We start from the raw sequence: 15,000 nt of genomic DNA, 5'->3' as shown, positions 1-15,000 counted from the left end.
CGTGAAAATTGACAGCACCTTTTGTGACAAACAATTTTGATATCAGTCAAGTCGTAGACTTCAGCAAATTAGTCAATGTTAACACACCATGCAGAGCTGGCTATATCTCATGGCCGAATGAGTTCCCTCAGTTAAATAATGAGAACAAAACATTTGTTACACATGGGACCAAAATCAATGGTAGAGCTACAGTCAGCTTGCTCACAGGCTAATAAATTTCATTACCAAATTACAGTATATACAAAGTTTCTTTTATGTACATGCACACAACAGCAATTTTTGACCTTAACCATTGAAATAAATGACTGTACATTAGTGTGTATTATTTCACCATTGCAAAAAGTAAATTGTAGGGAGTTCTTTCTAATTATTTTCACAGAAAAAGCACAATAAGTAATAAAACAAATTTTAAGTACTAATGAATGAAATACTGTCATCACTCCTTGACAATCTCTTGTGAGTCATCCTTCTCTTTGGCAGCTGTTTTGTCTCCCTTAAAAGAAACCATAATCTTAATTAGAGAAGTGAAGAGAGATAAAAATGTGACCACACACTGGAATATAAAATTAATAGCAATACTGTTATGAAAATTCAAAAAAAAAAATTGTAAAAGAAATTTCTTCGTAAACTTATTTTAAAGTAGCAACTAGCACGATAGATTTTTTTACAATCACTAGTTTTGCATTATCATTATTCTTGGCTTGCACATGATGTCATAACTCTACAATTGAAAACTAAAGAGCCAACAAAGGTTTTATCCTCATCAGGCATAAGAGGGGGTAAGTTTATATCTGTTGACAACTTTTCAGCTCAGTAGCTTGCTTTGTCTGGAAACCAGCGCATTTTGAATTTCAGAGTTATGGTGGTGTGTGACAGAAGCTACGCACGAATTTGTCGAAAAAAATTTATACTCATCTCGTGACTTTTAGCCTAGACAGAAGTTAAAGTATTCGGAAAAGTGCTTCTGTAAATGGTTTTTTCTTCAGTACAGATAATCAGTCGCCTAGATAGCCAAAGTATGTTCTCAATGTTAACACTATTTTGTGGTCGCCATGTTGGTGTACCACGCAGGTAAATCAACATGGCAGCTCGATACTGGGCTCTGTAAAATATTCCAACGAATATCTGAGGTTTAGGAAAACACAAAGACTTGAAACTTGCAAAAGTGTTTTCTTTATCAATCTCCTATAACATCACAATTTCTTGGTTTTATCCACAGTTTTCAAATAATATTATTTTATTGCGTGACAGTGCAAGCAAGGAATATAATTTGTTATTAGTAATCAATTGAGTGGCAGTGCCAACAATATAATACCTTTTTACGTAGATTGCATATCACACACAAAATTCAATTATTCAAACGTTATCGCTCCCAAACCATTAACAAAAAGACATGAAACAAACTTTCAAGTACATGGTCACCTTTCAGTATTGTGCTCCCAGACTTTCAGAGTAATATCTCAATCCGCCTTTTTTCTTTGGTTAGTTTTTCATAGCACTATGTAGCATTTCAATTGCGTTACAAAAGTGCCACATTTTGTGTTTTTTTTGCTAGAAATTATAACGTTCGAAGAGTGGAGATATTTTTTGATGAATGTTGGGGTCATAAGGAATAAGCCAATATTAAGAAAGCCAAAAATTATATACTACATTTAAAACCAACACAGAAAAGGTTGTTTACCATGGCGTTGGTCTCAACTAACTTGGGTTAACTGACCTCTCCAAAAAAATGTGAAATTTGATGCGTTTTTATCCCATTTCTGCATAAAGATGGTTGTAAAAGAGATTAGTGATCTTAGAATTGAACGTGAGAATATAACTTGTTGTGAGTTCAGCTGCAAAAAGTACGATCCATAACATTTGAAGCTATTACTCCTCTGCTCTTAGTATACGCCATGAATTAAAATTTACAATTTTATAGTACACATGCGGCCTATAGGAAACAGAATTAGTCGGAATTTAAATAACCCATGTGGATGACTTGTGCCAAGTTGAAAAATCATGTGCATCTCCAAGTTTTGATTTTTTTTAGTTTATTTTTTAATTTGGCATCAGTCATCCACACGGGTTAAATTCTGACTTCCATTTTCTCTAGGCCATGCGCACAAGATCCGCGCACGGACTACAAAGATACTTAGAGGCTCTTAACTACAACATCATTTACAAAAAAGAATAATGAACATAAAGAGAAGGAAATAAACTCCTGTTCAATGACCTATTGGATGAACCTCTTAATGCTCGTGATGTTCATGTACTTTAAGCATTTGTGTAGAATCAAATTTGAGCACAGTTTCGGCAAGATTCGATTTGTTAGGCTTTTCCCTCCTAATTTAACAGTGAATTGTAAGTAAGTGGAAGGAAATAAATGACCCGACCATTGTTTAATGTTTTAACCTTTTTTTGCCTTTCTGAATAGACTGAATAGACTGTCCTCGATCACATGACATCGCAGGGGTATTTGAACGAAGTCTAACTTAGCCCACTTTTTAAGACAATCCATACATATGTCCCTGTTTCTGAATGAGTTATAAATTCTAAGTGAGTAACACGTTTTTTGTTTAATTTAGTCTGGGCAGTATGTCTTCTTAACACCTGTGAAAAGTGGATAAACTTTAGACATTGGAGGGGGGGAGTTGTCTACGCTCTGCAGGTAAAGCTACAGTAAAACAGGCAAAAAAAACTTGCAACGTGTTCTGCAACATTACTGCAAAGCGAGTTAAATAGTGATGTTCCATGTTTTACCACCCACGTTTGAACCTGTCTTGCAATGAATGAGGTTGCAAGAATTTTTTCGTGAGTGGTAAAATGCGCAACACCCCTAGGGATTCAGCTCATTTTTGGCGCAAAGTCGCAAAACAAATTGCATGTTTATAGTTGCCCGTTTTACCATACTTTAATGTAACAACTTTTTCTCTTGCTAACACTTCGGCTAGCTCAACCGGGATGTTGATTGCAAATATCTGCTTAAAATAAATTAACTTAAGTAGGGTGGCCCACGGAGGACAAGCCATGTATTTTCTTGTTCAATAAATATAACGCGATAAATTTACGTTTTCGCACAATAACTGTTTAAATTATCGCATGATCAGGCAAGACTTCATAGGCATTTCAAATCATTGCTATCGCATTTCTTTAACACATCTTCACATTTGAAACTTGAAAATTACGTCAATAAAGCAGCGAGTTCATGTCAGGAAACTGGAAAAGAAATGATGAAACATTGCCTAAAGGCATTGTAAGTTAGTTTAAATGCTTAAACATCATTTGACTTGCGGGTTCTAGCAAAATTTCCAGTTCTTAATCAGACTACTGTAATTCATGCAACTAAACTGGAAAACTGGATCGATGAAAACTTGTCAAAAAACGTCAAAAGTTAAATTCCTGTTTTGAACATCATTTGACTGAAGGGTTCTAGGAAAAGTTTCATTTCTTACTCAGACGAGTGTAGCTTCCTCCATTGTTTTCGTTCATATTTCAGCCTATTGACAACTTTGCCCTACATTGATTGAAGACAATTGCTTCATAATGACAGGCTTCGAAATTGGCTTTCCCTTGACGACCATATCCTGAAATATATCCACCAAAGCTGTAGCCTCTGCAGTGGTAAATACTCCACTTGAGCGGACAGTAGATTCAGTCAGAGAGTCTGATGAAACACTCCCTCTCTCAGGAGTTTCCTTCTCTGAGCTGCTAAGGAATCTATTTACACATTGTTGCAAATCTTCTTTCTCTTCTGGCAATTTTACGTTGTCTTTGTTGCTCTTATCATCAGTGTTGGCTTTACATCGCCATTCTGCACGAATCTTATCATACACTCTCTTCGGGTCTTCCCGGCTTAGTAATGGATGACTCTTAATTTTTTCTCGTACGCAGGCTAAAGTTATGTCCTGTGCAGATATTTCTTGTTCAAAAATTTCTCGTAAGGCTTTGCGTGAATTCTCCTTCCAAGGAGCTCGAGATAGAGATGCACTCTCATCTTCACTAAATTTGTCAACCGTTTCTTTTTCGGCTTCCTGGGAGAGTACTCTCTAGAGAGTAAAGGAACTTCCGACGTTAAATAACGTGTATCTTTACCTTTACCTTTCCTTTTTGCGGAGTGTAGCCTCTCATAGTCACATGGAGCGTTTGAGAGGCCTTCACTGAAGACTTCGTTTTCTCAAAATGCCTGTAGTACTTCTCAGCAGTTGTTTCACGATGAGCCATTACGTCTGCCAAGTGGCTACTTATTTCTTTGTGCTTCTCATGACATAGTGTAACGGCGCTTTTGCGATACAATGTATAGTGTATTCGACCCTCCACTCCGGCTTTCTTAAATATAGATCCAATCGCAGAGGTGATCTGGCTCGACTGTACTGGGTTCCCCGCCCATGAAAGGAACATTCACTGCTTTCCTTCCATTTGTGCACCAGGAAGCTTTGAGTGCATTTCCTTCAGAAAGATATCAAGGCAGTTGTACAAATGCACTGTCAGGACTACCTGAGCAGGACCATGAGTTTCCACTGTCTTATGATCAAGAACTATCACAGCATATCGGTCTTCTTCCATCTTAGCCTGTCGAAATTCCTGCACAGTCATAAAAGCTACTACCCCTGACCTGTTGGCATTGTCGATCATAATCTGGGCTAGGAGGTAGTCTCTAACGAGCGTGTACCTAGCCAGTGTAATTTCCATATTGTGTTTTCCAGACAATTTCTCCAGAAGAACAACGGCATCTCGTGTAGCCTGGCTCTTCACGAATACTTTCACTGTTTCTGGAGTTATCAAGGCACTCACGTCCTCCTCCTGTCTCTCCCATCTACCTTTTGTGGTATCCCGTTTATAAGATGCCAACCATTTCTTTAGCTTCTCGCTCAGGGTACTGATGCTGTCTTTGTCAAAGTTGACGTCACTTGGGTTGTCTTCCAATAAAAAGGAACAGAGGTGCTGTAGGCTCGTCAAGTACGACTTAATAGTAACAGGATGGTATCTTTCCTCTGCATCGGGTAGAAAAACATCTCTGATCTGGGTCTTATGAAGTAAACATTCAAGTCCCTTACCCAATATTGCAATAATTCCTTTCACTTGAGCGACATGCTGTGTTGCTGTTTTTCGGTCCTTTTGTTCCCCATCAGAAGAAAACATCCAGTTATAAAATTGGTTCAGGACTTTGGTTTCTGGCTACGGAGCTTGCCATCTCTGCGCTCTCTGTTATCTCTTCCGACTCTTCTGGTGGCGATACATCAAACTCATCTTGTTTCTCATCGCAGTCATATCGTTTGACATTTAAGCGGCACCCGTTCTCAGACTATCACAAATCTCTTCCACTTCTTGTCCACTCACAACAAACTCCGGAGTCGGCCTTTGTATCCGCCCCATTTGGTCTTTCATACACATAAAAACATGAGGCTTGTCCGTAGAGACCTTTGCGAGGGAAAGATAATTTTTATACTTCGGATCTTCTCTTTTCAGTTTGTGTGTATCCTTAGTAGGTGTTGAGGCAATCTCTCTATAATGACCATACATCCAAGTAATGGACATATCCTGCTTTTTCGCTTAGGCTTCTTGGTTTTCTTTTCCTCACTTTTTTTGCCTTTACGATGGCCAGCAGACGCTGCTTCTTGACTGGTAAATTTGTACTTCTTGTGCAGCTTAAATCTTGAAAGCGCCGTTCTAGCATATTCTGCATGCCACTTGTGGACGTTGCGGAGGTGCTTTGGGAGGTGAACAACTGTGGGGTTACAATTTGGTACTGGGGACGGCTTCTTCTCACGCTGTCCTTGGCTCTTGCTGCCGCCAGTACTAATAGGTTTTTCTTCTTCTCCTTCAGTGCTAAATTCTTCTTCACCAGTCTCACCATACTCCGTTCCCCTGTAATCTTCCTTAGTTCCACCAGACTCTTCATTGCCGTTACTTTCATCTCCATGACTGCCAGGTTCCTGCTGCATTCCACTGCAAAGTTGGAAATCACAATCTTCTCCTTTAACTCCTTCTTCTAGTGCACAGCTAACCTCAGGATGATCTTGCCCTTCCTCACCTTCATAAGATTGTGGATCGTTGCAGTCTTTGTTTTCAAAATGGCTTAAAAGAACGGCCTGTAGGGTTGTCCACTGATGCCTTACAGCAAACTGTTTTTCCCTGCGCTAATAAAGGAGAGTGAAGGCAAGTTACAACCTAATACATCATTCATAACATGTTGTTCCTATTAAAACGGAAATGCCTATATCTGTAAGCACATATACGCAGGAGTCAACCTAAAGTTATTCTATGTACATGTACTCTGCTACAGAGAAATTAAAAGAAAGATGGCCTTTTAGTGAACTTATTTCACCCACGTTACATACTTTTACAATATACATGAAAAAATTGCTCGATTATTATTGGCTAAGAGCAATGCAGTTTAAGTGTAAAACCATTGCAAAAGGTTTAACAGAAGTGAAAATTACACAGAGATTACTAAAAGGTCTGGATAGTAGCAGACATGTTATGATTTTAAGAAAATACACAGCTTTTTTTTATTTTAAAAACATGTTTCGATAGTTCTTCTGTCATCTTCAGTTCTAATTGCACAAATAGACCATTTTACAGTTGTAGCTAAGTTACCTGGCCTAAGAGTGGAAGCGAGGCTGCCGGTGACCCTGTTTTGATACAAACCTTCATGCTTTTGTAATGTTAATATAGACTAATTAGCATTACAACAACACAATTTACATGATAAAAGCAATCGGGGCTGTATCAATGCAAGGTCACCGGCAGCCTCGCAGCCATTCATAGGCTAGGTCGCTGAGGAAACAACTGTAAAATGGCCTATTATACCTTGGAAAACCAAGCTAGGTTATTCTTTGGTTTTCCAGCGTAACTTACAAGTGTCCCTTGAAATCCACTGAAAATCCAGATTGGGTTTTTTAAAAGTCCATCTTTACCATGGTCATTATATCCAAGGGGAAAATGAGGATATCCATTCATGGAAAAATGCTTAATTTCCAGTAAGGGTAAGTCCAAATTCCACAGACTTCTTGGACATCTTGATTTCCAAAGTCTTAATACTTGGATTTTGAAAATCCATTAACGGACAGTATTTCATATCCTAACAATGAAAAATATAGTTCTCTTGAAACCTGGATTTTACAACATATTTTAACTTGGATTTTCAAAGTCCACTGATGGAAACGATTTCTTATCCTTAAGATGGAAAATACAAAAACCACAGTTCACTTGAAACCTTGTAAGTCAGAGGGCGGACAACTACGGTCCACATGATTAAAATTTACCACATGAAGATGACAGATCAATTTCAACCTCGTGTTCTTCTATCGTTTCACGTTCATTAAAAAAGAGCAGATGCTTTTTCTGCATCTTAGGGTTGACAACCTTTCCCTGGCAATTTTGGCAACGGAATTGGAATTGGATAGTCCCTTGCAGCGCAAAAGCAACGAGACGAAGGGAAAAAAGATTGTGCTTTTGACATTGTGCCACCGTTCTTCATCTACTGTCTGAGTGCCCGCAAGGCCTTTGCTTGCAAAAACTAACCAATCACAAATGCGTTCCTGAGCAGGTCTTTTCCCGCCAAAAGCAAGTATAAAGATGCTTACTCGAGTGCAATGATGGTGTCGTGTTGTAGGAAAGAGTGCCGAGTCCTTGACCCTAGTGACGATGAAAGTGACTGTAATGATAATGAAGTGAAAGAAATTTTCTCCAAACGGAACAGAAAGCAGAATGTTGAAGTTGAAGAACTAGTGGAGAAGAAATGCAAGATCGATTTGCATGAAGTTCCCAAGGACGTTGATGGTTAGTATTTTGGCGTGATTCGATTTTCTTTGTGAAAACACCTTCTTAAAAAATAAAAATAGTCCAAAAAACAACATTAAGTATGAAGGGAACTTAGCTTTAAGAGTGCGTCAGATTTGTTTTTCGAGGGTCAAAGTGTGTATATATAAAGAAACGTGAATGTTTACCCTAATATATCGACAGTAAAGCTACTCGGCTGACTTAGTTGTTGCCCTGAAAATGTAAACGGTCAAAGCCTTCCTTATTAGTAACATTAGAAAAAACATGCATGCTGGTACTTAAAATATTTTTAACAGTCTGCATGCATATCCCATGTGAGTGGAAGCTTTGCACAGTATCAGATTTAAATGTAGATGCTTTGTTCACCGCAGATTGGACCGAAGTGGATGTCCAGAAATGGCTAATTAAAAGGATTTAAAGAGGAGAGTGAGCTTTTCAAAGGTAAGAAATTTGGTAATTACTCCAGAGGAATTATGCAGATTTATGACTGGTTGTCTTAACGTAGTATTGTTTATAGTTTCTGCAAAACATTTCTTACTCTGATTTTCAGGTGAGAGGATATGTGGCAAAGCGCCGATTCAAAAGAAATGGGCGTGAAAATTGGGAGAAAAATTGTGTTAATGAAAGAAATAGAGGAACGTCTTCGTTCTACAATTCCAGGTAATGAAAATTAGCACCTGGCCTGCTGTTAAAAAACTTGTGAGAACATTTTTTTTCCATGAGCTATACATTGATTGGATGGTTTTGCACGTAGATTTGTACTTATTTTGTAAAATGTATTTCTGTTTCCTTTGTTTACAGTGAAAGAGAGTCCTGCACCCTAGCTTTGATTGTCTCCTGACACACAAAGAGAAGATAAAAATGTCAATGGAAGACAAAAGTACCATAACACTAAGTATGTGCATGATTAAATGGAGAAATATATACCTTACATAAATACAAATTTATCAGTTGCCTTTCTCTAGGTAACAATATTTATGCAGTACAATTTGATACAGATTGATAGAAGAGGTGACACAGACAGCTTCAGAAACACGAAAAACCATTACAGAGGTTTCGTAAACAAAATTCAAAGTAAGATACTTAGTTAAACAAAAATATATGGGCTACTTGAAGAGTGACTACTACTTAGTAATTTTGAAGGGGAATGAGAAGACCTTTGGTTTCCAGCCTTATTTTAGTGGCAGCCTTTATCATTTTTTCACAATAATACTGTTGTAGAGTAAATTGAAGTAACATGTCTCTTTAAAACTGAGTTAGAAAGTCAACATTGCTTTCTTGCTTATTCCAGAAAGAAGATGATTATCAGTGAAGTACGCAAGCACTGGCCAGATGACCTGGAACAAAGAACGATATTTCGTCGAAGTTTCGGTACGCAACGAAGTTTCACGATGACAAGCGTCGTTTCACTAATTCAGTGCCCAAAATTTCCCTTTGCACAGACACAACAATTCCTCACACAATCTATTCAATCTAACCGTCATGTAACGTTCGCGAAAGATATACAGAAGGTTTTCAACGCACCCCCAAACTAGAGTTCAGTCACGAACAGAAAGAATGAGAATTATAAGTAAAACTTACCACAAGTGAAGACTTTGAATTTAGTTTCATTCCAGAAGAGACAAAACATAATAATAATAATAATAATAATTTATTACTTATTAGGCGCAAATTAACATCTGAATATGATCAAATGCGCCTTACAACTAAAACTACTCCTAATAATTACAATAAAATATAATTAAGAATACTTGAAATTAATAACTTTAAAAGTATTCAATCTAACAATAAGAGGCAAAAGCCTTCCTAAAGAAATAAGTCTTTATAGTTCGTTTAAAAACCAAAAAGTCATCGATGTCTCTAACACTCGCAGGCAGGCTGTTCCATAATACAGGGGCAGCTGTTTGGAATGATCTGTCTCCCAGAGTTTTCTTTGTTTTCTTTATGGGCAACTGTAAAAGTAGTTCTTTAGAAGAACGAAGCTGGTACTTACATTTATCCTTTAATCGAACCAGATTACAGATATAGGACGGCGCCAGTTGATAAATTGCTTTAAACGTTAAAACTAATATTTTGAACTCGATACGGTAAGTAACGGGTAGCCAGTGCAAAGAAAATAAGACGGGTGTAATATGATTAAACCTCGGAGTTGAACATACGAGCCGGGCAGCACTATTTTGGATGCGTTGTAACTTACTTATGTGTATCGCGGGAACTTTATAAAGAAGACTATTACAATAGTCTAAGCTTCCAATAACAATGGAGTGGACAAGCGTATGTGCGGCATCGATGGTGAGGTACTTTCTGATCCACCTTATATTGTAAATATGAAAAAACGCAGCTTTACATATCTTATTAATGTGTGGAATCATACTCAGGTTCTGGTCAAACCATGATCCTAAGTTCCTAACTGAAGTTACGGGAACTATACTGCTCTCACCAACGGTAAGACCATCAATGTTCACTTTAGTCAGTTGCTTTCTGGTGCCTATAATCATGAACTCCGTCTTACTATCATTCATGCATAGTTTGTCCTTGATCATCCACGATCGTATAGCCTGTATGCACTGCTCCATTGCTTCAACTGCGTCATTTTGCGAACAAGCCAAGTCAGGATTGAATGAAAGATACAGCTGAGTATCATCTGCGTATGCGTGCGATTGTGGTAGATAGTTCTTAATAACCTCAAAAAGCTTACTGGCATAGATAGTAAATAGCAATGGCCCTAAGCATGATCCTTGAGGAACACCACATTGCAATTTGAAATTCTCCGATAATTTTTGGTCAAAAGACACGCGCTGAGATCTATTGAGAAGGTAGGATGCAAACCACTGCAATGCTGATCCCCTGACTCCAAAGCTCGTACTGAGGCGATTCAATAACACTCCATGGTCAACTGTGTCGAACGCTGCACTCAAATCCAGCATCACAAGAAGAGTTACTCGTTGAGAATCCAAGTTCATTAGGATGTCATTTTGCACTTTTAAAAGTGCAGTCTCAGTGCTGTGACACTTTCGATACGCTGACTGGAATGGAGGATATAAGCCATGTGATGTCAAATGCGCGTGCGTTTGATCGAAGACGGCACGTTCCGTTAACTTTGAAATGTACTGCAAATTAGACACAGGTCTAAGGTTAGTAAACTCTGAAATCACGCCAGACTTTTTGAGTAGAGGGGAAACTAACGCCTCCTTCCAGCACTCAGGAAAATCCCCAGATGTAAGGGAACAGTTAATTATGCGTGTAATAACCGGCAGTAGAACATCGAGACAGGAGACCACAAGCGATGTTGGAGCTGGATCAAGTGGACAAGACTTTTTTGCAGATTGTCGGACAAGCTTCTGGACTTCGTCCTCACTGACAGGATGAAAAGCATACAGTGCCTTTTCCGGGCCAACCTCTGGATCCTCCGGTAAGACCATGTTTGCACAAGAGTTGGCGGCCTTGTCAATATCCGAGCGGATGGATTCTATTTTGCGGATAAAGAATTTTCCGATATCATTCACAAGAACAGATTTATCCTCATAGTCAGGAAAAGACGGTACTTCCTTCTTAGCCAGCAACTTCTTGGCTGCCCTAAATAACTTCCCTTGATCCACAACATTCTCCGCAATAAAGTTAGTATAGAAGTCCTTTTTTGCAGCATTCATCATGTAAGTTACACGGTTTCTTTGCGCTTTAAAAACATGAAGGTCTTCTTGTCGGCCAGTCTTCCGCCACCGCCTTTCCGCTTTCCTCCGAAGACGTTTAGCAGCCCCTATTTCAGCGGTGTACCAGGGAACAGAAGGGCGTGCATTCACAGTCTTAGATTTCAGTGGAGCATGACAGTCGATCAGCATGCACAGAGTGGAATTATAGTCCTTAGCAAGTTTGTCAACACCATATACAGGTGTTTCCGTCGTCAAAGGTGGTTGACATAAAGAGGACATCTCCAAGTCGTGCTTAAACAACTCCATGTCTATTGATCGATATTTCCTGTAAGTGACCCGCTTTTTTACTGCTGGCGGTTTCTTTGGAATCAACCTGCAACAGACTGACGCATGATCTGAAATAAACCGGTCAACTATAGGTGGAGCTGCTAAAACGGTCTCAGAGCAACGGCTGATTATGAGGTCGAGGGTGTGGCCCTCCTTGTGAGTGCTGCCCTTCACATGCTGTTGAAGCCCGAATGACTCGAGCAGACCTGCAAATTTTATAGCATCAGAGTCATGCGGATCATCAACGTGGATATTAAAGTCTTCAGCGAATAAAATTTGCTCTTTAGTCAGAAGAACCGATTCGAGATAATCTGAAAATTCCCTAAAGAAGACAGTTGTTGGGACCTTGTGTTTATCAGAATATGGTGGTCGATAGATTATAACCAAACGAATACAGTTACTGACCGTAGTCACAGTCCACTCCGAGAATTCAAAGGAACTCTTCTCACCTGCTTCAACTTCCTTAACACGCAAGGAGTCACGGTAAATGAGACCCGTTCCGCCACCACACCGACCCTCCCGTGGGTGGTCCAACAAATTATACCCGTCCGGGTTCAACTCAGCTCTTACAGCAGCATCATTCTCCGTAAGCCAGGTTTCCGTTATTGCATAAAGGTCAGCTTTGCAATCGCATAGGTAGTCCATAAGCACCGCTGACTTATTCCTCACTGACCTGGCGTTTAATAAGCACAAGGACAGAGAACCCAGCTCGCGAGAACTTAAGCCCATTTTGATCAGTGTAGTCATCATATGTCAGCTGTGACGGAAATTATCCCTCTGCCATGTCGCACTTCAAATTAGTACACATACATGCTTTTGTCCGGGAGAGTATCAAAAATGATTCTTTCGTTTTCGCAGATTAACTTCAGTACTCTGATATTTCGATAAACATGAGTTTGTTTAACGCTCTGAACGTATCAATAGCCATAATTTCGTGGCTGTTGAATGCTCGTGTAAAATGCGTTTGTTGTTCTCGGTCCCAGCCCCACGCATTAAGCTGACTTTATTACGTCATTTACGCTGAAGAGCACGAGAGAGTCGCCCAATTTCTAGCCGCTTAGGAATAAAACTGCTGAGCGCGACATAATTTATGAATTTGCTTCAGCGTTCAAATCAAATGTCGATCTTCAGTCGTGTATTTGACTGATTCAGTCGAATATTCAACTAACCTAGCATTTAATGCACTTAATTGGGCAATTCGACGCTTAAGCCGGGCCTTAATAACTGAAGAAACTTGAAGCGTTTTAGCGAGATTCCGCGTTTAAAATAGGGAGCTGGGAAAATATTTTGTAAACATTTGCCATGTCAAAAAATGCATGTCTGGGAGAGGGAGGGGAGCTCAAGCACGGGCTGGATGACGTGATTGGTACAGGTTCAACCGTAGGATCATGTTGCGAAAGTGATTTCAGAAAAACTTTGCTTAGTCGGCCAAGTTGTAAAAAAAAATGTGTGGGCAAAGAGTTACTTTTCTTGTCATTGTTATACGTAAACCAACAAAAAGTTTACTGTCAGCGAAGTGAGTGATCTAAGAACGAATTTAGTTCACAGTGTTAGGCAGGACCTGTAGGTAGCAGTTCTCCCTGTTAGGTCGAAGGAGACAATCATGACAGCATGATATTTTTCTACTAATCTTTATTCAATAAATCTGATGTATGTGGCATGAGACTTAAGGCCGGGACACAGTAGGCGACAAGTTGCTTCATGTGTACTACTTGCAAAACAAGTCGCTGTGACACGACGCCTGTTCGGTGCACACCCAGTGATCTCGTATGAGGGGGAATGTGAACTAGTTTTCTAATTCAATATGGCTGACCATATGACGCTCTGTCATTGGTTCATTTATATTTTGTCGCAGCGACTTGTTGCCAGAAGTGTACACAAGCTGCAACAACACTGTTTTGCTAATTTTGTCGCCGCGATCAGTCGCACGAATTCAAACCAGTTTGAATTCATGCGACCGATTGCAGGGACAAAATTCTGCCGCAGCAACAATGTTTTTTTATGAAATTAACCGTGTCACACAAGGCGATTTGTTGCAGCGAGTTGTCCCGGCAACGTGTCGCAGCAACTTATCGCCTAGTGTGTCCCGGCCTTTAAGGCTTCAATTTCGGCATACAGACTAAAAAGCTCTAAAAAATTCGAGAAGGCTCGCGTCCTCCAGAATCACCAAACAGATAACCTATTTTATGTTTAACGGGTCGCTTTTCTAAAAATAATGTCTAATGTCGCGGCATCTTTTGAGGAGATAGGGGAGAGCCTCACAGAATGTAGACGTGTGTTGCGAAGCTCCGTACACCGGACAATTTTCTACCGTGTTTTAACGTCCATGGAAAAATTATTTATTACTCCAAAAAGGAAAAGCAGCTATCGCAGTGATTCTGAGTCGTCACCAGAAGATAAAAGGCTGAAAGAGTCAAATTCTCCGGCAAAGATATTGGGTGACGAAGTCGGCGAAGATGGAGCCATGGAAGTACTCGGACCCAAAATAGACCTAGTGCTATCGAAGCTTTCCAACATGGAAGCTAAAATGGAAGAGCTGAACTTAGCAGTTAAAGGACTTCAAAGCAAGGTAACATCATTGGAGATAGAAGTGGTCTCTGTGAGAACGAAACAGATAGCCTTAGACGATAACTTTACTTCGATAGAAAAAAATACTGTATTCGTTGACGAGCAAGTACAAGAATTGACAGCTAAGACTCATAAGAATAGTAATGACGTCAGCTATACATGCAGAAAATTGCTATACTTGGAGGCCTACAGTCGACGTGAAAATCTGAAATTTCAATGGGGCGAAGGGCCCACCGAAAATACAAAAGCGATGCTAACTGATTTCTTAGAGAGAGTTCTGGGAATCAATGATGCACGGAGTACATCAACGAATGGGGAAGCCGAGAAAGGAAAATGGAAGAGAAAGGATCATCATTGCACGCTTCCTAAGGTTTTCAGATCGAGAAGGGGTGCTTAAATGCGGATGGAAACTCAAAGACACAAGATACAAGATGTATGAAGACCTCCCAAAAGAAATTCACGAGATGCGAAAGCTCCAAATGGAGAAGTTAAAGAATGCCAGGAAGGAGGGTAAACGTGCCCATTTCAGTAGATCGGAGCCTGACAAACTTTACATTAATGGGAAATATGTCAAAATGTAAAATGCGGTAAGTTTATCTGGGTTAAAGTTGCTTTCATGACTATTCATTTTTTCGAGAAAATGCTAATTTACGAAGTAGTAGGAAATTCCTGATCCATTATGCATATTGAT

The sequence above is a fragment of the Montipora capricornis genome, chromosome 3 (assembly GCF_036669925.1).
Source record: "Montipora capricornis isolate CH-2021 chromosome 3, ASM3666992v2, whole genome shotgun sequence".
Classification (NCBI taxonomy): Eukaryota; Metazoa; Cnidaria; class Anthozoa; order Scleractinia; family Acroporidae; genus Montipora; species Montipora capricornis.
This window is presented reverse-complemented; position numbering follows the sequence as displayed.